Source organism: Euprymna scolopes, chromosome 4 (assembly GCF_053919585.1).
Source record: "Euprymna scolopes isolate OS-2025 chromosome 4, ASM5391958v1, whole genome shotgun sequence".
Classification (NCBI taxonomy): domain Eukaryota; kingdom Metazoa; phylum Mollusca; class Cephalopoda; order Sepiida; family Sepiolidae; genus Euprymna; species Euprymna scolopes.
The window spans coordinates 53151529-53175631 of NC_136485.1; positions in this window are offsets into that span (position 1 = coordinate 53151529).

Genomic DNA, 24103 nt, shown 5'->3' on the forward strand with positions numbered 1-24103 from the left:
TGTCTGCTGCTAGACCAAGGGAAATGCTCTATGAGCGACTCCGAAGTGGCAACAAGAAAGAGCAGTCTTTCTTAAATGATAGGGTTAATATGTATCAGGGATCAAAGGGGGCCCCAATTAATTTTAGGGTACCATAAACCGAACCTAACAGATAATATAACGCTGTAAGATATTAGTTTTGTGGCTGTGCTTCTGAAAGACTGTAGCGAGGGCGTTCCAGCTATAATAGGCCGGAATAGGAGTGGCAAGGGTAACATGAAGAAAGATGAAATAACTGCACTTCAGGAAAAAAGCAAGGCCAAGTTACACTCGAAACCCACTCACAACCGAACGCCACAAAGTTCAAACGCACGGACATGAAACAATGATAAACCCTCAAATAAAGGCGTAATCCTGGGAAGGATAAACACCAGAGGTCAGGGATATCTTGAAAGAGGTGAGTGCAGATTAAAGGGTCCATCAAATAAATAAATCGGTCCAGAAAACTCAGGGAAATAGAGACACCCGAAGAAATAAACTCCTCAAACTGGGGGTCCGGAATAAAGTGTATAGTTAAAATAAGGGGTAGACCGATTGAGGAACTGGCCGACAATGGTTCGAGGTCTCGCGTCTCAAGGCATCCGTTTTTGAGGAGATAAAATCGCATAAATGAGATTTAAGGGATCCTGAGTTGACAGTTACTCTCGCAAACGGGCAAAGCCTGTCTCTAAAAAGCATGGTCCATTTGCCTATTAAAATAAAGAAAGATACATTTTCCCAAAGGTTTTATATCACCCCTGGCTTAGATGGAGAGTTGATGCAGACCGGTTGCAAAGAAAACAAGCACAAATAAACTTTTACCCTAACCAACTAAGGGTTATAGGAGTGAATATCTCACTTTTTAATAATACCAGTGGTAGAGTTGGGGTACCGCACCCACGCATACTTTTAGAGCAGTTTCGAACAAACATAAAAAGAATCCACCCTGTCAGCATCGGAGTTCAGTTTAAGGAAGGAAACCTGTAACAGAGACAATTAAGGTATGCCCCTCGCCTATCCGCACCACATATATCTATAAACCATAAAAAAGCCTCAGTAAAAATATCAGCTGTTAATAGGACATAGTTTCTATCACTAACTAATACTTTCACACAACCATGCAAGCACTCTGAAATGCTGAGAAAAAATCTGGATAACTCGCAACCTAGAGAATTCTCGAATTTACCCCTGTCCAACATTATAAGGCGTAGTCGACTACAAAACATTTTTTTTTTGAAAACGTTCAAGATATTTGGAAGAAAAAGAAAAAAAATATAGATACACAGGAACAAAGTGAAATTGTCGCCAGCACACACACACACACACACACACACACACACACACACACACACACACACACACACACAAGCATACGCACATTGGATAATAAAATAAAATAATAATAATAATAAGCATCGAACTCATAAGAACACAATAAATATGATTTATAATTTCTATGAGAGAGGAAGAACAGTCCAATAGGAAAGTTAATAAAAATAAAATAACTATAAATCTAATCAGTTGACGACTAAGTTTTTAAAAAAAAAATTGATCAAATAGTATATAAACAACTGATCAAAAGAAGAAATGTTTAAAAAAATAGTTCATAAAATTAAATAAAAAAAACTTAACGTGGAAATATTAACGTTTTTTTTCAAATTAAAAATAATAATAATAATAATAATAATAATAATAATAATAATAATAATAATAATAATAATAATAATAATTTATGGAACAAATAATTCAAAGAATTTATGTAAAAAATAGAGCGAATAATAATAAGAATACTTGAGAAAAGATAAAAGAATTCTAAAAAATTCCAACTGTACCAACGACCCGGCCATATAATGACATTTACTAATGAGAGACAAGGATCACAAAGAAGGGGAACACAATGTGGCAGAATGGTGTAGCCCCTTTTGAGGGAGCTGGGTGCTTCTTCTTTAATAAACCTTGTGCGTAACTTGGTCTGTACTTTTGAGGTGCAGATGTGTTAAGCAGGTGTTTTTGATTTTTAAAATGTTCTGCTATGTTTCAAACCAAGACTAACTGTTTGTTTATAATATTGAACCAAGTCACAACGATATAAGACCTTAGAATTTGAAAGGTCAAACCCGAAAGAACTCATGGCTACAAAAAATAATTATTTAATTTCTGTTTTCTGCACAATTAAAGTGTATTCGCGCTCGACTATTTACTAGGAGATCGAAGTTCTCCCAGCATTATAGACAATTGAGTACTTTCAGCTATTCCGTCGATTTCGATTTATACTAGGTATTTAAAAAAAGAATGATCCGTTCCAAGCGCTCTTCCAGCTGATATTATATTGCTTTTCGTCCGGTTCGTTATTCGTGTAAGTTCTTTGGCAAGTTACACACATTTGTTTCGTTTTGCTGGCTTTGTGATTTTAAGTATTTGGTCTCTGGAACGGCTAAATCAATATATTGACATATTCTGTATTTCTTGTTTATTATTATGACTTCTGGTATTCTTGCGTGGGGGATGTTTACTGTGTGTTCCGGATTTACCGATGGGATTGTATGGTTTATGTTTCACTATCATTTATCATATTCGTATTTAAACAACCTATTTCCATGTTTGAGGCGTAGTCATCGTTAGAGCTACAAATGCGCTGTTTCTAACATACAATCGTGCATTTCCTTCTCTGAATTGGAAGGTGTTTGGCTTCATTCGCTTTTCATAAGGTTAAGAGTTTTCTCTATTTTCAACAGCATATGCATTTATAGTTTTTGTTCTTGTTTTATATATTTTAACTATCATTAAGTTGATTACAAATCCCGTAGTTTTGTGAATCTGTGTAAATAAATTGTGTTTGCCTGTTCATGTATTCGTTACATGGTGTATAAATACTTATTTTCTTTTGTTATTCTTGCGAAGTGTCTATGTCATTCTTACTTTATCCACCATTCATTTGCTGTTCTAATATTTCTAATTTAATTATATTCTGTATAGATTCACTTGAGGGTTACATTCAATATATGTAGTTATTACCAAGCAAACCGGATTTTTCTGAAGAAAACCGGATTTTTCTGAAGAAAACGACACCACATTTTTTAAACGGAGAAGTCTTTACACGGCTAGTGTATACAAATATTTTGGAAGTGTTCTCATATCAATATTCTACAACTGTAAAGTGGGGGGAGACTAAGTACATTATATATATATATATATATATATATATATATATATATATATATATATATATATATATATATATATATATATATATATATATATACCCGCGGCAGAATTATGTGCAAATCGATATTTTTGTTCCGACTCTCAGAGTTTTTAATGAAAATTCATGAACTTCGCACGTTATACGGTAACATAATCGAATGCGCAGATATACAATATTAAGCTGATCTGCACAATAGCGAGCAAACCGCAGCCAGTTTTGGGACTCTCAGTTTTTTGTCAGCGTGCCATCTTTACATGCAAGATAGGAGTAAAGGTGATTTAAGTCAAGCTGAGAAGCCTATAATTGTCCAAAAGATCCATAATAAGATGTCCACCTAAGAAACTGACAATTAATTACCCCGTGATCATCTTGCAATCTAAAAATAGTCTGCGTACGCTCAATTTGCAACGGACATTCTGACAAAGTGAAAATTCCTAAGAAATCATATCCGTCACGTCGAACAATGAGCAAGATCAAGAGACAAGTTCGCTGTAACGCACTTGAAACTAGCAAACAAGTTTTGGACAAAGCTGTCATTCCTGATGTGCCAAAATAAACTCGTTGCCGTATCCGGAGGACGACTGCAAAATGTATAATGCCAGAGATCCGCCCTCAATTGAAGGATATCCACAAGAAAAAGAGTTTGACGTGAGTAAGACTTCACATGAAGGTGCATTTTCAAACTGTTTTGTTCACCGATGAGTGTCGAGCGGCCCTTGATGGAGCCGATGGGTGAAGGGGGAACCAAAATGAGGGTCTACGTGGCCAAAAGGCAAGGTGTCAACAAGGAGGTGGTGATGTGATGTTCTGGGCTGCAATCATTGTCAATGAGCTGGTAGGATCATTCAGAGTCGCAGATGGAGTGAAAATTACCGCCAAAGTCCACATTGACTTCGTGGAGGAACACTTAGAACTCTGGCCCAAGAAGAAGAACTTGGCTTTCCGGAAAAAAGATTGCATTCATGCATGGTACTGTTTTTGAACCCAGTCAACCACGGGTACTTTTGCTAGTATATATATATATATATATATATATATATATATATATATATATATATATATATATATATATAAAATAAAATAAAATAAAAGTTACAATAAGTTTACTAAGGTAATCAAAATGGTAAACTTAAAATATATTATAAATATTGAAGAGTAAATATTTACAAGTAAAATAAACTCAGCCAGATATAAAACGCTGAACAAAACCTATGCATATATTTATATACATATACATATATATATATAAATCTATAAATATGCAAATATTTTTGTATATTTACATATATATATACATATATACACATGTATACATATATACATATATTTACATATATATATATATATATATATATATATATATATATATATATATATATATATATATTATTGCTTTATTTTTGGCAATAACAGCGTTTCTTTAAAATACACAATCTCCACAGAGATGCACTGTGTATGATTTTGTTCAATTATATACTTTGAGTAGAAATGCTCCTTCTCAGATTACAGGAGTTTCAAACTTGGTGATCTCATAAAAGTAATAAATATATTCATTCATGTATTCATAAATCACAGCGAATTTGTAGTTGTGATGTAAATTTGATTTCACAATAATTTGTATTAATGTTGATTTCATCCTCGTAACTTACAATTTTTTTACGATTCTATTTTTTCCTCATGGATATTAGATAAAATATCTATACATATGCTTATCCAGGTTCACACACACACACACACACGGATATATATATATATATATATATGTATATATATATATATATACACACACACATTTATTTATATATATTTGTGTATATAATCTATACGCGTATATATATATATATATATTTATATATATATATATATATATATATATATATATATTTGGTAAAACTGGTAAGTAGTAGACACTATTAAGAGAGTGCTCAATATAATTACAGAGTAAATATATATTTTTTTAATTCTTTATTAACGTTTTATCTGTTTGGTCTGGCGAGGCTGTTGGAGCGTAAACATTGCCCAACATCTGAAACCTATGTAACCAAACAAATAAAACGGTAATAAAAAATAAAACACTCATATATATATGTATATATATATATATATATATATATATATATATATATATATATATATATATATATATATATTCACATAAATTTAATATACGAAAGGATAGATTAATGCGTAAACTTTAAGTATTTTTTCAAAAGTGCTCAATACGTAGGTAGAGCTAGTTAGTAATTTATAAAATATATATGGCGATTAAGCTACACTGAATATTCTGCGTTTCATCCAACTATAGGATTCGTCAGGCATAAGCCCGACGAATCCTATAGTTGGATGAAACGCTAAATATTCAGTGTAGCTTAATCGCCATATATATTTTATAAATTACTATATATATAAATATATATATATATATATATATATATATATATATATATATATATATATATATATATACGTGGGGTTTTCAATAAGTTTTAAAAAGTTTTGTACAAGCATTTAAATGGTCGTAGTTTGCTATGGCTAGAAAGTTTATAATGTTCGGTTCAAAGTAATTGATAGAAAAGGAATGAGAATATACTTTACAAAAGCCTATCTAATAAAAGTGGTGAATGTAAAAAATGTAATCCCAACGGGAGTAAATTTTACAAGATCGGTATTAACACCCGTTCTGTTTTAATTTGAATAAACATGCAAAATTAAGTTATTGAATGATTCAAATTTATTTTTGGCTATCTATCATGAATAGAGAATCAGTGTTTGGTAACATAAGTAATCAAATGATGGGATGTGTCTGTGAGAAATGATACTATACATGAGGGGGGAGTAGGAACGTTTGAACACTAGAGTGGATTGCACAAATAAGAAAAATGTGTCATTCTAGAGAGGTAAAAATATAATACATTGTCTTAGTCATGAAGGGGTTCTTCTTCACTTTCCGGTGATTGAAAAGTAAAGGTGTATAATAAGAGCACATAATGTCACTAAAGGAACATCATAGTATTGTCTCATAGTAAGTAAGGTTGATATTGTTCAATGTGGTGCATAAACGATGTGTTTACTACCTTACGCTGTAAATGTACGTGTGTGCGTTTTTGTGTATTTTAATGAGTCAGTTCTGATTGATGTGCGGAGGTGTATACAGGCATGTATAAAGTGTAAGTCTTTTTTATCTCATTGGTTTGAATGTACATATTGAGTTTCTTTCAATTCAGAAATGATGTTTTTTATGATTATTTTCTGATATAAATATTGGGAATTATCGGTTTCGATGATTGACATTATTTTAATTATTTCAACAACATGCATATACATATTTTGAAACATATATGTGCCTGCTTCCTGAAAATTTTATGTTACATATTGGTAAGACAATTCTATTGCTGAATTTTATGGTGGCTCCTAATTGAAAGAGGTTGTATGATGTGGATATTTGTTTTTTTTTATTTGTAATATTCGTGTTGGTTTTTCTTATGTGTATTTGTTTCCAACTATTATTATATTACAAATCTTTGAGTTGTGTTACCTTTTTTGTATGGTGTTGATTAAATTTGGAGGAAGATTATATGTGCCTTTTTTCGGGTTGGCGTTTGATTTTTTTAATACGATTTATTATATTTGTTGTTCATTTAATCGGGTTTATCGTAGGGGTTTGTCTGAGAATATGTTACATAGTCTGCGTTCCACGAAACCGCATAGTGCGTTCAGATATTTATGGGAGCAGTGTCATTTTAAATAGACGCATTGATTCGTTTCTGACACACAAATCAATCAAGATAATACACGACATTAATATACAAAACTCAGAATAAATCACTACCTAACTCCCAATGACTATACATTAAGATTCATAGTAGCAAAACCAGAATGCCCAAGCAACAGACTTGGCAAATTAATATTATTACAACCCTTCACTAATCTGGCAAGGATCTACATGAAATAACATATTCTCTACCTAATTTCACTACTACAGACATTATCAATTGATCTATACTAGCTGCATTCGACGTTAGCAGCCTATACATTAATGTACCCCACAACCTAGGAAAAGAAGAACTCTCATACTGTATCGTTAATCATGCACAACTAGTTAATCCCAGATTCACTAAACAACTTGTTATTGAACACATGGATATAATCCTTACCAGCAATTCCTTCGAATTAAATAATGATATCTACGGTTGTATACTAAAATAGCAAAGGAATCAAAAATCGCATTGACATACGCCACCATTACACTAACCTACGTTGCAGGAACTTTTTTTATGAAGGAGTATAGCAAATATACACACTGCCAAAATACTATCAATGTAATCTTGAAAGACGATTGCAGCATCTTTTGGAAAACTACATTGGGGGGCATCGAAGTCTTTAACACTATATGCCAATGTATGCACCTTAAAATAAAGTTACCTCTAGAAGTCGCCATTTTCTTGACATGCTTGTATAATCTCTAAGATACTTACCACAAGCCTATATGCATCAAAAATTATATCCACATTAAAATCCCCCGCCCCAAAAACTGTCTAAAACAATACCCCACGCCCTGCCACGAAGACCTGGGTAACATTTACAAACAAACCTCTACTATGTGAATAGCGAATGGTACAGAATGTATCGAACTGGCAAGAAAAAAATCAGTAGACTAACAAAGAAACCGCAAAAAAAACATATCAGTCATCAAATACTTGCGTACGTCTCGACGCACAATGCAAACAAGATAATTATTCAGACGGTCAAAACGATCATCTACTCTGTTAGAACGATAAAATAAACAACACAGTAAAAACAAGACTAATAAAAAGCAACCCCCCCAATTGAAACACGTGTTAACTTCCTTAAATCTCAATCAACACATGACAAAAGTGTTACAAAGTGTTACAACCATTGGTGTGGATTTTGTGACATGATAGAGAAAACACATATCCAATAAAACAAAAACGTGTGTAAACATTCAAAACGAATATAGACCTACACTACAACACAAGAAGTATAGGGGACGTTGAAAGATACACAGCATGTATTAAATCTTACATAGCACCACCTAAAAACCTTAGCAAGAGCGCTGCTTTATATAACAGTAACATAGCATCCCACAAAACTGTCAGCTATATGTTTAAGGAACCGTACATACATGCAGCGCATATAACTTCAAAATAATGCCACTCTTCCAAATTGAAATTACTTCTACGTACTCACACAGGATACAAAACCATAACAAAATTCACTTCCGAATTGGACATAGATTATATCAACACGTAAACAGAGGAAATTCAAAACACCCTCACGCATACATATGCATATACACACCTTTACACATTACTCAGAACGGGAACATAAAAACACACACGCACACACACACGCGTAAGTCTACACTCACATTAAAACATAGATGAACACATACACACAGACGTAACGCACACACATTAAAACATGCACGGACCCACACACACGGGCATGCACACATATGTAACACACACACGCATTAAAACACACATGCTCATATACACAGAGGTAACACACATACAATAAAACCCACACTCACATACACAGGGACGTACGTCCACACACAGAGGCACAAAATTTCCGTCATCGCTTATGTAATGCATTTAACAATATCAGCCTACTATGAGAACAAGAATACTAACAAATAATAAGATGACTGTGTAGTAACTGTTCTGATATATACTTCGCCTTTTCTGTCCTCGGTCAGTGAAGGAGACAACTTACATGACTGAGACGATTTGTATTTCGTTTATTATCCAGATTGACTCATTTCGGGAGCTGGATTTTACCCCAATTAAAAACTAATCATGTATCTTAGTCTGCCCTTATGGGTTGACAAATGAATAGGAACATTTAGAAAAATGTTATATTTTTCATAAATATCGCTACCTTTCTGTCACATTTAATCAATATGTTATAATACGAATTATAATACATTAGCGCGCCCTGTATTTTTGATGGTTTGTGCTGTTATAAATATAATACATTACAGTGTCCTGTATTGTTATCGGTTCATGACCTTCCCTAGTCGTGAACGTGAACGATTCAGGAAATTCTAACTCAAACCTCACAAATAAATTACAGTATTCGAGTAGTTAAATGTTAGACATACAATTAGCTAATTATTAGGTTGGTGCGAAAATAATGCTGATTTTTTTTCTTTTTGTCGTTGAATTTCATGTCCCAAAACCACATTGTTTTTGACTTACGTAATTCTTATAATTAACCGGAAATCTCAATAGAAAGAAATTAATATCTAAAATTTCAAATTAAATATTAATTACCCTATCATAAAATCAAACATTTAATTGAGGTTATTAAAACGATAAAATATAACTTACATTTAACGCGCTAATAAACACACACGCACAGAGACTTTCACACTACCCCCACAGAAAACACAGAAACATAGACACATATATGTCACAATAACAAGACACCCTACATCTCTTTACAAGTAAGCAGAAAAATAAATAAAACAACAAAGGAAAAGCGAACAAACCGGACAGTGACCCGGGACTGATTCCAATAAACGCAGAGAGGGGCATAATGCATAAATGTTAAAGAATGTTTAGAAGGACATACCTTCTCACTCCATCTGAGACTTATATATCATCAGAATGCCTTAGCAAAACACTTATTTTTACAAACCTTCTGAATAGGACGTTCTAAAAGAGACCCGATCATCAGAAATGCGAGAAACTATATATATATATATATATATATATACATATATATATATATATATATATATATATATATATATATATATATAATGTATGTATGTGTGGGGGTTGCGTGTGTGTACGTGTGATTGTGTGTTGGTATGTGAATAAAGTATTCCGTCCCTATTTCAAGGGACATCGGGATTTTGTTGGAAAAAATTCTGAAGAAACAGGCTACATACCACATGCGAGTGAAACACGTATATTTATAAATTCTCTCAAGAGTAGGACGGAACTTTAAATTATTTCCCTTTTAACTCGCATGTTGTTTGTAACCTGTTTCTTCAGCATTTTCCCATGAAATCTTGATGATGTCCTTGTAAAAAGGGACGAAAATTATTGCAATATATATATATATATATATATATATATATATATATATATATATATATATATATATATATATGTGTGTGTGGGGGGGGTGTATTTCTATCATTTAAAATAATTAAAAAAACAAACAAACAATAAAACAACTGTAAAATACATAACAATGTTAATGTACATTTCTGTCCCTTTAGAATGTCTTATATATATATATATATATATATATATATATATATATATATATATATATATATTTGTATGTATGTATGTATGTATGTATGTATGTATATATATATATATATATATATATATATATATATATATATTTATATATCTGTGAATATAGGATAATATTTGGTATAGGAACAGAAGCAGCAACTCGCAATAGAAGCGACCAACAGAAGAATGCGTTGTTTTGCAGAAAAAGCTTTCCTTGCATATATGTATATAATCAATTTTTTTCAGATATTTAAGGTAGGGGATATCTCATCCGGCCCCTAGATAATATCCGATAATCAGGAGAGCATAGTACAATTTTGAAGGGTAACTCTCACTGTAGATTTCATATAATACAGTTTATCGTTTTTAGGGGGGGCAGCAGCCTAGCATATACATAATTTCCGGTCGGCAAGAGAGAATCTCTCTTTGTTGTTTGTGTATCTACCCTCTTCATTGATTTGAGGACCTATTATCTGTATTGCATTTATCTAAACTGTTAAATAGACTAAAACCTGAACGATTAATGATTTCAGCCTTTCCCGCCTCGATTCTCCGTACAGTCTAACGTGACATCCAAAATTTTAATTGCTGTGTTTCATACATTTTCCCGAGGATAGACGCGCTTCTATAAAAAAAATAATAATAAAAATAAACCACTAAATAAAAGTTAAACATGCAATTAAAACCTTGATATATACATAAACTAAGGATATAAATAATGAAAAATATTAACTAAATAGTTGTGTATATAAAACAAAAAAATAATTAAAAGGAATCGTAGATAAATATTAAATGAGGAGATGTATAATAAAATAAAAATAAAGTAAGGTTTCTCCTATACGTCCGTCATCTCTCACTATACTCCTTTTACCGTAATTCGTATTTTCGTCGATCTCTTTCATTATCAAACGCAATATAAATGTTATATGTAAGGCAACCACATACTCAACCATTGGTCATGTTTGCGTATGAAAATCCTGCGTTGTTTTATTTCCACCACTAGCCTGATTATTCGGGTATCCCCCGCATTGCGGTTTTCGCCCTGACCTTGATTTTCCGACTTTGTTTCCACTGTAAACACAATACATGTGTGATTAAGCATCCTTCAATCCTTTCAGTGAATATTGTGGGCATTTAGGTGTATTTTTGTGCGTAGCATATGCCATAAGAACTTTTGATTGATGCCCCAACAAGTGCATTTGTTTTTTTTCCACCGTGTCCTGTCTTTCCAGGTCTCGCTATTTGTAGTCGCCATTCAGCCTATTCTTGAACATCAACGAAATAGAATAATATTTGCTACCAGAAACGTTAGCAGAAACTCGCAAATAAGCTGAGATTTTGTAACAAAAGAAAGTGATCTTTGGAAGAAACAATTTACCTGGCAGATATGTATATAAACAAGTGTATTAGATGTTTTAATTTGTGGGATATTTCATTCGGTCTCCAGATAATGTCCAGTAATAAGGAGTTCGCTCTACTTTAGAACTCAACTGTGTTTGCGGAATTTTAATATTAATTGTAATCATGAGATTAAAAGATTGTTTTTCCTTGGGAATTAATTGATTATATTATAACAATAATTTAATGTCAAAAGACAATACGCACCGTTTTGGAATCTATATCGCTAATATTATTTGTTTTTCTTTTTGCCTCTTCGCTGATCTGAGGTCCTATTATATGAATTGCATTTAACTGAATTGTTCAGTAGACTAAAAAGAATACAATGTATGGTTTCTGCGTTTCTCGATAAATTGCTCAGTCTCAAGTGACGTTCAAATGTTCAAGTTGCGTGTGCCACACTTCCCGAGTTAAGACGCGTTCGAATCCTGTAGACAAATGTCATATATTTATATTTATATAAATACCTATCATATATTTATATCTATATGAATATTGTGTGGTCTCTGTTATACTATTAAATTTTGCTTCTTACTTAACTTTATTTTAATAAGAAGCACTTCCACTAATAGATCCCTGACTAAATCTTTACAATGGACACGATAAAATACCCACGCTTATCCCGGCCACTCTTGTAGAGCATATATTGTGTAAAGTGTTTAAAATTTCCCACTACCTCTTGAAATGAGTAAAATAAAACTATGAACTTTAAAGCAAATAAGATATATAAATTTGATAATAATATTAATATACAAAAAAAAAATAAAAACTTTAAAATTACAAAAAATCAGAATTAATAACATTTATTTAGTGTAACAAAATAAATTGTTCATCAAATATTTATCAAAGATGCTCGAACTTCTCGCCCTAATTTTCTGAGCGCTAGAGTAGAAATAAAGGGATGCGGTGCCATACATTTTGGCATAGGGAATTCTATCTCATATGCATTGGCTAAAAAGATGTAGTGGAGGACGTTTAACCGATGCAAATTCACAAAGAAGTTGACAGGAGCCGAGGTTAAGAATTCCGACTTTGTGTGTACCATCCCTACGTGTGGGAGTTTGTGAATAATCGCACCAAGTATAACCTTAATCTCTGGCCATGACTATGAATAAGAGTGTGCATAATCCCAAGCTGTGGGACAATCATCATGGATGTTTTGGTCATGTTCGGTCCATTTATGAGGGCTGTGAGAGAATATATATATATATATATATATATATATATATATATATATATATATATATATATATATAAAGAGAGAGAGAGGAGACAGACAGACAGAGAGAGAGAGGGAGAAAAAAGAAACTTAACCTTGGATCTTAACATTTAAAAATGGATTTCACTATTCCTAATTTGGGAGCTATCATCGCGTTAGATTTGGTAATGGTTGGGCCAGTGCTGTGGGTTGTAGTAAATTTTTCCAAACCGACACACACATTAACAGTAATATAACATCATGACTGACGAATTCTTACGAGAATGAAACGCAGAACAATCTATGTAGCTTAATTGCCATACATAATTCCATAACTTTCTGTATATGTATTATATTATATTATAGTATATATTTATGAATAGAAACTAGTGGATTGCGATGGGTTTTCCTTTGACTAATCTACTGCCAGTAAAACCAAGTTATATTCGTGTTCTCCGATTAGTAAACAAGTAAATAACTCACTTCAAAATTTTACTTCTCTCATGTTTCTATCAATTTTGAATGTATACTTCTTCAAAGGCATAAAATAAGAATGAGGAAGAAGAAACTTTTGGGTGATTTATTTTCACAATTTGTGCAAGAAAACTCTGCGTGCCATCATAATCCAATCTGAAAACGCACGAATCATGGCACCCAGCAGTGAAGTATATCGATAGACGCTGATCGTGTGAATGTAATATGCGGTCGAAAGTTTGCTTGAAGACACGACAGATACACACAGGAAACGAAAAAGGGGAAGCGTGCACGAAATATGTACTGTTCAAGATTATTTTGTACATTGTTATATGTATGATATATATATATATATATATATATATATATATATAAACATGTATGCATGCATATATATATATATATATATATAGAGAGAGAGAGAGACAGACAGACAGACAGAGACAGGGAGGGTGAGAGAAGAAGACGTGTGTTTATGTGAATATTTCATTTAATCACATAAATAAGTAAAAGATGGTATTTTAGCGGAATTTTCCAGTATTTACTTTAAATGTGCTCAATACATAAGTAGAGCAAGGAAGCAAGTTATAAAAATACGTATGCTAATTTTAGCTACACAGAATATCCCGCGTTTCATCCGTTTCATCAGATTATGCAAACACGTGCAGTTATCGCGCATTGTTCCATAAACTACTATATAATATATACACTATTGACTACTATATATATATACATATATATATATATATATATATATATATATATACACTATTATATATGATATAAACTATTTACAATCATGTTTATAACTTAAAATGTATAATTAAAATATGGCAGTATTAATTTTTAAAATTAAATTTAGCATCATATAATCAATTCTTAATGCTGCAACATTGTCATACCAAATTGGATTCCTATTGCTATCAATCACAAGATTTTTAGAAGACGTAAATAATAATCGGATCGGGAGGTTGCCTGGACCAGCTTGAATCTTCTCCTCACAGGTCTCTAGCTTCCATGGCCTTTGAAAGATACTGATGTTATAAGCTAATGTCTTCTATCAATTGTTGTGTGTAGATACTCATATGTCGTATTTCTTTAACGACGCTGTGTTTTGGATCCACGGTACTTCATCACTGACGACCTCATCATTTTTTTCTACAGAAGACGCAAATACATATATAATATTATAATATAAACATAAGTGCTCTCTATCGCAAAACTGGAGTATACTGTTAAGACGGAGTCAATTCAGTAAATATTACATGTATCATCTTATGCTGCCTACTACACAACGGGTGCTGCATGATGTCTCTAAATTGAAAGCAACTTTTAAAACAACACGGATAAACATCGTCCGCATGTAAATAACTAATTATACATATTACTTATTTCAAATAATTCCAATAAAAAATAGTGTAACACAGAGGAGAATGCATTTTATGGAATGCATTTTTTTATTTGTTATTTTATTTATTTTTTTTTGTCATTGTTTATATTCGAAAAGTCTTTCCTAAAAAAGAAAAAGAAGTTTTGGTGTATTGGACACTTCTGTTATAAACGAGTCTACCCTCATTTCCTAACATGTTATATCGCTTTAAGTTCACAAACATATAGCAGTTAGAGTCATTTAACGACAACTACACGCATTTAAGTAAATACTTTTACAAACTTTATGCAAGCGTGGCTATTTTTACCACCAACATATTAGACAGGCTTACCTTATATCTACAACGTGTGAGTAATTTTAACAGTTTTGACTCTTAAGTTTTTAGTCATATAACAACAAGTTATACTTAATTTCTAACCTATAAATATGTGTTTGATTATTTTGTTATCTAAGTAAGTATTTAATAGAGTAATATTTTGTGTTTTATGATATAGTGAGATGATATTATACCATGAGAAAAATTAAATGTCACCTTTATGTAATTAAACGAATTTCAGGTAAATAAACACAGCTTATTATATCTTGCTTTCAAAAGATAATTAAGTGACTTAAAATGCAAATGTATAGGCATATAATCTAGACGAAGAGAGTAAAATAGTCGCGAAATATAAGATTAAGGAAAAATGAATTTTGACATGAGCAGGCATTTACTATGAAATGCATCCATAATTTGTTAACCTTCCTTATTACTAGGCACGGGCAAAATGGACGAATAAAGTAGGGAACCTGGGTTTGATAGCCGATTTATCATAATTTGTTTGTAGTTTTCCTACTCATTTTTGAGTGTATTTAAAATATCACATACCAAACTTAATTTTCCACAATAAAATATATATTTGTGCACGTAAAAATACAAGTTACGAAAAATGCTTTCACGGCGAACTAACCAATTCAAATAAATTTTGAAGTTAAATTAATTCATTTTAAATATCCTTTAAAAGATAAATATTCGATTATTTTGTCTACATCAATTTTTATTAGTAAAATAAAGTCCTATATATTTAATAAATGAAACAAACCGCCTTGTTTGTACAAAAATAGCTTAGATTTTCCTAAAACCAACTTATTCTGCTGTTTGCAAAAGCGCAACAAACACAAGTTTTGTAAACATGAAATATACGGCAGCCTAAAATATCAGCCAGTCGAAAAACTGAGAAAATGGCGTAATGTAATGAAACGGAAAGAAGGGGGTGCATACCTACATTCTTATCCTGAACTTTTGTATAAGTTTAACCATATTTCATTTAATTATTATTCTATATACTTATTTTTATGTTATTTAACTTACTTTTCAATATTATATGACAATTATGTTATGCCGAAAGTTTTACATTCATTAAAGCGAAAAAATAATCTCACACATAAAAATCATGCGAAACCTGTAATTTAAAAAAAAAAAAAACTAGAAATATATTTTCTATTGTAAGTTCTTAGTGTGAAAATATTAGATAAACAATGCCTAAGTCAATGATAATGTGTATAGTGCAAGAAATTAATTTTTCTTCGAGTTATATCGAATTCATTAGTACAGACTTTAGGTGTCTTTATCGTAATGTTTCTATAAAAACATTTTTTAATTGTTTTAATTTACGCCGCTTTATTTTAATAAAAAAAGCAAAAATAAATTGAATCCGTTTTTACTACTGAAAACCAAACCTTTAGTAAAAGGAATTTTTTAAACAAAATATATATGTTCACTAAGAATTAAATAAAAATAATGGATCCACTATATCCTATGACCATTTTCTCGATATATACTGAAAATATCATTAAAATTCCATAATTTCCTGATACCTGAGGGAGGCGTGAAATGTTAATCCTTTTTAAGCACCGACAATTGTTTTTGCACGTACCTATTTAATTTTCAGCACCGGCAATCTATTTTGCACGTACGTTTTTATTACATACAGTCTGTCGTTTCCTTACATTTAAATATAACACTCACACATATCTGCATATCTATTTATCTAGCATTCTGTCTATCTAACCATCGATATATCTATCTATATATATATATATATGTATGTATATATATATATATATATATATATATATATATATATATATATATAATCAATACATACTACTATTGCATTGTATCACACCTCATCAGTGTGACAAAACTATCACATTACCCAAGCCATGGACGGAATCTATCATTCTCCTTACCCCAGCAAGGGATTAAACCTACAATGATCGCGTTGATAATGAGCAGAACAACACAGGCTGGCCTATTGGATCAGTGCACACAAACAATTATAAATATGCTAGCAAGGAGACCCAGCTTTGTCCGAAACTTCAGTGAAAATATTCCAAGCACAGCCTGAAGATTAATTAATGTCCACTATAAATTGTTGGTGTTTTTACCTTCATTATCCATACACTCTGATCATATGCTCTGCTATACCTTTTTTGTGAACACATCTCTGTACTTGCGGGCATCTAGTTTTTTAATGAATATGTATACTATGATTTTCTTCTGATTTGCTCATTTTGCATATATTTAAGTGTTTACTTTTTTTTTTACATTTTCACCCCAAATGGGGCAGGTTGCCACTTTGGTGTAAGGGGCTACTAACAGGGGCATAAGCTACTTGGGTACTATGTAGGGAGATGCCCATTTACGTTAAACCTGAACTTCTGCATGTCAGTACAGTTGGGGAAGCCGGGATCCAGAAGGGAATGCCAAAGTCTAGCGGCTCTGGGGAAGAAACTGCTGGAGTAAACATCTCTCTTACTCCTAGGGGTATCTACTGTGTATGCGGTGGGATTTAGCTCCTTGTCGGACTTTTTGGGGTATTGTCGTCGTGGGAGGCACAAGTGTTTGCAGCTAATCAAAGCATTCGCCATTAAAATAATTGTAGAACAAGCAGAGGGATGCAACATTTCGTCGAGGGAACAGATGTTGAAGCTTAGATTCCAGTTCATGACCTATCGGGTTGGCGACTCTCTTTTGAACGAACGGTGGCCTTATAGAGGTACAGGATACTTTAAGGCGTTAGTAGTTTTCTAGCACGAAGAAGGAATTTACCTCCTTCGCAGCGGTCCGGGAAATCCTCTCAATGTAATTGTTCCCACTCATGTTCCTTTGAACTTTAGGCCGAGGAGTTTAAAAGAAATACTGTCAAATAATATATCTTTGACCATTGGTATTTGTGGTAAAGATAAGTTTAGTATTGGCAGCATTCAATGTGAACATTTATTTTTGTCCACATTTTATTACAGATTGGAGGACCTCCTCTAGTGTTTCTACCATTTCTTTAGATATGTGCTCATGTTTTCCTGTTGTGTCTCTTATAGAGCGTGGTGTCATCAGCATATCTACGCATCTCATATGCAATTTTATAAGGGAGGTCATTTATGAATATCAGGAATGATAAACGTCCACTCATCCATTTATATCATATAGTTTAAATATACGACTGTCGTGCACAACCTGCATTTTTCTCTTATCTAAGAAGGATTTAATTATCTTAAGTATTCGTCCAGTGGCATCGTATGATTTGATTTTCCTTAGACGACCTTAATGTCATTGTCTGTCAAAATCATTAGATATATCATGAGCTACCACTCTACCTTCCTCTGCTTCGTCCAGAGAATGGTATACATGTTCACATATTACAGTTAGGATATCTGCTGTGGAACGGGCTTGCCTAAATCCATAAATATTTTGGCGAAAACTGAGAGAAGGCTACTAGGGCGATAATATAATGGGTCAGTTCTTTCGCCAGATTTCTTAAAAACTGATATAACAAATACAGTTTTCCATCACAGTTAGGAGAGCAAGATAAATTAAGTCATTCGTTGTAAAGTTTGGTGAGAACTGGAGCTACTTCAGCGGAGCATTTTTAATAGCATATTCGGGATTTGATCAGGTCCACATGCTCTTGAAGTGTCAAGGTTTTTTTATGATACCATGCACCTAAGAAGGGGCGATTTAAGATCCTTTAGCATGGCGTCTGTCAGGAAAGGAAAGTAAGAGAGGGGGTGGTTACCAGCATTCAGCAAAACTTCAATTTCCTGTGGTTCTGTGTTGATGTTTTTTGCCAGTCTACTTTTCAAAATCGTCCAACATAGCGTTCCTCGTTTTGTTTTATTATGAAAATCACGCAAACAGTATAGCTTTAAACTAATGCTTTGGCATTGGTTCCTTATTAATTTATCTCCATTTTTTATTATTATTATAATTATTATTATTATTATTATTATTATTATTATTATTATTATTATTATAACAACAACAACAACAACAATAATAATAATAATAATAATAATAATAATAATAGGGGCAATGTAGAGTGGCTCTTCGCGAAAAAGATATAAGCCGGTAGAGGACTAGTTTGTATAGATGCCTGCGTGAATGACACAAAAAATATTAGAACAATACATAACGCAAAACACGGACAGAAAATCCTGGCAGCGAGAGACACAGAAAAATTCGACAAAGCAGGAAACAAAGAGATAAAGCATAAGACGAGAAATAATGGAAAGAAATACAACTCCACGGAAGACTCATAAGGACGACAAACATGAAAATAATGAAATCACTTGGAAATGCCTGCGAAAAGGACACATACCTGCGAAACTAAGTCCGTAATGAACGCAACACAAGATAACGATAAGAACAAACCGCATCAAAGCAAATACCGACAACACACAAGAAAACATCAAATACAGACTCTGTGGACAAAAAGACGAAACGATAAACTATATATTACTAAATGCAGCAAACAGGCCCAAGATGAATACAAGTACAGGAAGGACCAAGTGCGAAGGGAAGTAAACTGGAAATTGTGCATAAAATTGCATTTCAAACGAACATATAAGTGGTGCACACATAAGTGGGCAACAGTAATGGAAAACGAGAATCACAAAATCCTATCGGGCATGTACATAAAAACTGATAAATACACACAAGCAAGAATACCAGGGGTGGTGATAATTAACAAGAAAGTAACGTCCTGTGAAACGTAGACTTTGCTGTTCCAGCTGATCGCAGAATAAATATCAAAGAAAGAGATAAACGGAGCAAATACCCAGAGCTTGCCAGAGAGTTAAACGGGAGAGGAATATGAAGAAAATCCAAATACTACCTATAATTGTAGAAGCAGTAGAAACACTCCTGAAAAAACTTTGAAACAAAAAAAAATGAGGAAAATTAGAATCAAAGGAAATGGCTGGAAAAATAAACGAACAACAATAATGAAAACAGCTTTAATATAAAACAACTCCCTTGAATAAAGAGACTGACACACATGAGCCACAAGCCCTGGCCAAAAAATCTGTTGCAGAGGCAACACATGAAATGTTACACGGATCCAAGAATATGAAGCCGCATAATTCTGTACCCCTATCCAACATTACGACATTCATTTCCCCTACCCCTCAGAAACAGAGTTAGACGGAATAGCGGAGTAGAGTTAAGGAAAAAGGGAATGCCGAGGAGAGCACTTACCAGACCTCCGCCTTATGTGCGAAGAAAACTGGGGTCTTGGAGAGGCTTATTGCCACCCCAATTCCACTGAGGACCAATAGCAGCTTGCAACGAGAAATCAATGACAAGAAGCTGTTGGGATAATGCAAATGTATTTGTAAATATAATATAATAGTACTAGAAATCTTAGGAGACTTGTTATAACTCAGCTTTCATGGAATACCCCATGCTGTTTTCAAGGATATTTAATGACCTGTGTGAAATCTTCTTGTGTGCAAGTAATAATAATAATAATAATAATAATAATAATAATAATAATAATAATAATAATAATAATATTAATAATAATGCAGTGTGACCCCCCCAAAAAAAAACAGAGCCCAACTCTTATTAGGCCTTGTTTCTAAGTGTTTGTACGAATAAAATAAAACTTTGGTCATAACTAGATTATTATATTCAAAACATCACATACAGCACTAGGGTATTTGGCCTTTTTTTTCTCCGTTCTACAGCATATATTCAAGATGGCCTCCATTTAGCTTTTTTTTTTGGTCACCCTGTAATATTAATAATAATAATAATAATAATAATAATACTCATTTTATTATTATTATTATTAATGCTATTATTATTACAAATTATGCTGCTATACTACTACTTCCACTACTACTGATATTACTACTACTACTACTACTTCTACTAGTACTCAATACGAGCTATCAAAAATCCATTTTTTAGAAAGAACCCTTGGTATTTCCTGAAATCTGAGTGATACAAAATCTTCAATTTTTCTATTACTTTAAACCATTTTCCAAATATTGAAAGCTTATATACATTAGGCAAACATCAGTTCATCAATGATTTCTCGTTTGTATCGACTATTGATCTTCATTAGACTCTTGTTGGCAGTAAACCTATCAAAATATCAGTCTTCCTCGCATTCATTAAGTGGAGACTTGGCTATCGTTTTTATTATTATTATTATTATTATTATTATTATTATTATTATTATTATTATTATTATTATTATTATTATTTTTATTATTATTATTCATTTATGATGAATCTTGTTGTTCTTTTCGATTTGGCAAAAATAGTGTTCGTGCTTAGAATCATAAAATGTATCGCGTAATTTATTTCTTCGGCGGAAGTAAGAGCAAAAATTTTTCAGACTATAAAGTGACTGGAATCGTCTCCTGTTCACTGCGGGTGAGTTAGTTTGGCTTCCGTAGGAAATTAGAAAACCTTTAAAAAGCTTCATCAAAGATAACTGTTTGGATCGATACGTGTTTATGTTTTCCTGATAATCGGATACGTGGGAGATTCCTTGCTTACGAGAAACGCATGTTCATACATGACGCCCTTTATTTTATTAGAGAGATAACCACCAAGAGTCTAATATAAGTCTGCCAATTATGCGCATATGAGTTTAGAACAACATGGTGCATTAAATGATACTAAAATAATGTATGAAGTTCTGCAAGTACACAGGTTTATCTGTCTACGTCAGCCACACATAAAACAAGCAACTAAAATTGTGAAAAATGAACTCCATAATAGAGTTAAATATCGATAATAAAAACCTGACCCCATCAAAGTTATATGTTTAGACTTAGGCGAATACATATATAAATAACAGTTCACTCTAGTCGTACGAGAAAAACCTTACATGTATAGTCATGTTTTACTAAATTTAAGGCGTCCTTATAATAAGTTGACTGTCAACAACTAATGGTGAGATGAGTGATAAACTATATTTATGTGCCATGCAGGATTGAAAGATGATCAACAAATATTTAACACGCCCATATTCTTATTGTAATCAAACTCGGTGAATTCGCCCAGTTTTATATCAAATCGATTGCAGACAACCCGTCCTGGTCCACCGGGAACCAACTTTACATGCATTTTGTGACTAACTTGGGTGTTCTTTAAATGGTGTTCTTCATTCAACTATAGTTAACATAGTTTTGCTTTTTATAAACTTATTTTTTACAGGGTGACCCCCAAAAATGGGGCCCAACTCTAATTAGTTTCTTAGTGTTTTGTCCGGATGAAATGAAACTTAGGTCATAACTAGTTTATTATATTCAAAACATCGCATCAAAACACTAGGGTATTTGGCCTTTTTTCCGTTCTACAGCATATATTCTAGATGGACTCCATTTAGCTCCGTGCATTTCTTGAGGCGCATCACGATGTTGTCCATGACGTTCCTACATACCGAATTCGTAATGGTTCTCATCTCCTCACTGATGGCTTCCTTGCGTTCTCTGATGATTCTGGGTTTCCCTGCGTAGACGATGTCCTTAAGATAGCCTCAAAGAAAAAATGGCGCGGGGGCTTAGGTCTGGGCTATGGGGTTGCCACTGAAAATCAGGCTTGAGACTGATCATTCGGCATCCGAAGTTCTCCTTCAGCCAATCTCGGGACAGGTTTGAAGTGTGAGAACTTGCTCCGTCCTGCTGCAACGAGAACTTGCTCGTAAGCGAAGGGTAGATAGTCTGAAGCTCACTCTTGAAGGTTTTAAGGATCTCCACATACCGCTTCTTGGTAACTGCTACCGCTGCGTCAGATTCTTCAATGAAGATTGGTCCGATGATGCCTCTGGTTGGGATTACAGCCAACACCGTGTACTTAGGAGAGTGCAAGGGCTTGGTGGCTACTTCATTGGGTCTGGAGGACCACCAGAAGACATGTGTCTTGGAGATCGCCTTTCAATCAAGATGGAAGTAGGATTAATCTCCGGTCTAAAGGAGGTTAAGGAAAGTTGATGTCTCCTCGATCTCATTAGCATCTTAACTACCATAGCCCTCCTCTGCGTATTGTCTGAGACTGTAGGGGTCTGTAGCATCTGTATTCTGTATGGGTAAGTCCTGATATCGTTCATCAGCACTCTTCTGCAAGTGTCTCGGGACATACCGAGAGACTTGCTTCCCTTACGCACAGAGCGTTTCGGACTCTGCTGGAGAGACTCTCTCACTCTTTCGACCAGCTCGGCTGTTCGCTTTTTGGCATGTTCCGAGTGGCTTGGACGGTTATCTCTAGCAGCGTTGAGGTTCTTCGCGGTCCATAGTTCTCGAAGTGGTGCACTATTTCTTAATTCTTTGGGATGGATCCTGTTCACATTCGAACTGACGCATGAAACTGTCCTAGGTTTTCTTAAACGAGCCTGTCTTGTAGTAAAATTTAACACATTTTATTCTTTGTCCCAGCTCCCACTGGAGTCTTGGTGTAGTCACGGTCGTGGATTTCGCCATGCCCTCTAAAATAAGGGCAATCGGTTAATATATAAAAGAGATATCACATAAAAAGTACACGTAGCCCGTTTTTTGGGGTCATCCTGTATACAACGGCTGAAATTAACGTTTAAATAAAAAAGTTCAGTATTATGGGTCCCTCGCGCTCCAGACGAAACATTCATGCAGAACTTACCGAATACTACACCAAAAACTTTATAAGTGGTACTATCTACCGGTCTTTCTACGTATACGGTAATAGTGGTTTGAATTAAAACCCAAGATAAAAAAGTCAGTTACGTTTCAATTGTACTTCAAACAGAAACCCCCATTTCAAACGTGCCCTCATTATATTAAATGTGCTAATGGTGATTTTTATATTGGCCCATTCTCTGTGTGTGGTA